The sequence below is a fragment of the Austrofundulus limnaeus genome, unplaced genomic scaffold (assembly GCF_001266775.1).
Source record: "Austrofundulus limnaeus strain Quisiro unplaced genomic scaffold, Austrofundulus_limnaeus-1.0 Scaffold59, whole genome shotgun sequence".
NCBI classification, from domain to species: domain Eukaryota; kingdom Metazoa; phylum Chordata; class Actinopteri; order Cyprinodontiformes; family Rivulidae; genus Austrofundulus; species Austrofundulus limnaeus.
The window spans coordinates 535,631-537,535 of NW_013952461.1; positions in this window are offsets into that span (position 1 = coordinate 535,631).

Sequence of the window (1,905 nt, forward strand, 5' to 3'; positions counted from 1 at the left end):
ACTCAGAGCTATAGGTATTTAAGCCTGAACCCTGAACCCGACCGTTTACTACCGCTAACGTCAAAGTAAGCATCATGGATGATTTAGCATCAGAAAAAGAGCAACTATTTCCCTCAGGAGTCTGAAGAAAACGGCTAAAAGAAGAACCAAAGGTGAGTGAAGCAGCGCCAAATTAATGCTAATGTTGAATTTTTATCTCCTGGAAGTTAAAAGTGGCCGCTGGCTGTGGGTTCTGGCATGTTAACTTTTTAAAGAATTGCAGTGAATCTGCCTCGACATTGATGTATGAATGCTGTTAGTGGGTGGTGGGGGGTGGGGGGGTGCTCTGGATCAGAAATGTAGGCTTCTAGCTGGCAGCTGAATATAATCTTGAGCTGCTGACAGAATTACAAGGTTTACAGTGTGTTTAAAAATGATCTTGACACTACATCACTCAAGAAAAACTGTTTGCTTTAGCTACTAAAAAAAAGATCCAAGACAGTTCTGTTCAAAAAGTGATGCACTCCCTTCTCTCTCACATGTCTACATAGATAATTACCAGAAAGAACAGAACAAAGAAAGTGTGTTTGGTCCTCAGGGGGAAGATCTGACCTGACCTGCGTGTCAATTAAACATTMGTTAAGATTTAAACTTGTGCTCGTTCTGCATCAAAATACATTTTTTGTAGGTAAATTCAGGTCGTGAGTGACTGAAGCTAGGCGTCCTCAAATGTTACACAGAAGTAAAGGTTATTGGTGTAGAGCTGCCTCAGCATGCAGAGTTCTTCTGAGTGGATGTGACATATGCTCTCAGCCTGTAGGTGTTGACGTGTCGGGAGGAAGTGTTATCCCTGCGAACAGAGCGTACCCTCACCCGAGATGAGCATCACACTGAACGTTACAAGCAAACAGATGGAAATTTCTAATATTTCTCTGCGAGACAAATGCGAAACTTGACCCGGCCCTCATTAATTTGCTCACTCGAGCGTGTTTGAGGAATTGCACATCTTACGTAAGATTCATCCGCAGCCGGTGAATTGTTATCTCAGCTGACATTTGTACGTACAAGAACTCAGTACTGTCTCCTTACTGCAGTGCTGCTTGTGTTTGATCACAAATGTTTCTTTAACTATGACAGGAGCATGCACTACATTGAGTAATTGTTATTGATAGGTATAAATTATTAGTCTTATCAGTAAATTTGTAATAATAATAATAAAAATAATAATAACTATTTATAAAGCGCTTTCAAACTAAGTGCTGAACAATTACAAAAAGATAAAAATCAATATAAAAAAGTTGTAAGAACAAGTAAAACATTGGGGAAAAAAAGAAAAAATACAAATGTAAAATTTAAGACACAGGTCAAGGTGTACAGGTGGGTCTTTAGTTTAGCTTTAAAAACTTCCACTGAGCAGGCCAGCCTGATGTCTTGAGGGAGATCATTCCTCAACAAAGGGGCACAAAATAAAAAAGCACAACCTTCAATAGTTTTACGTCTGACCTTAGGGATTACCAACAGACCAGTGCCCTGAGATCAGAGAGCATAAGGTGGAATATAAGGGTGGAGAAGGTCTGAAAGGTAAGGAGGCGCTAGGCCATGTAAGGCCTTATACAGTGGAGAGAACAAGTATTTGATACACTGTTGATTTTTCAGGTTTTCCCACTTGCAAAGCGTGTAGATGACTGTAATTTTTATCATAGGTACTCTTCAACTGTGAGTGATGGAATCTAAAACAAAAATCCAGACAAATACAATGTATGATTTTTAAATAATTAATTTCCATTTTATTGTGTGAAATAAGTATTTGATCATCTATCAACCAGTAAGAATTTTGGCTCTCACAGACATGTTAGTTCTTCTTCAAGAAGCCCTCCTGTTCTCCACTCATTACCTGCACACGAGGTCCCGCCTCAGTTACTACCC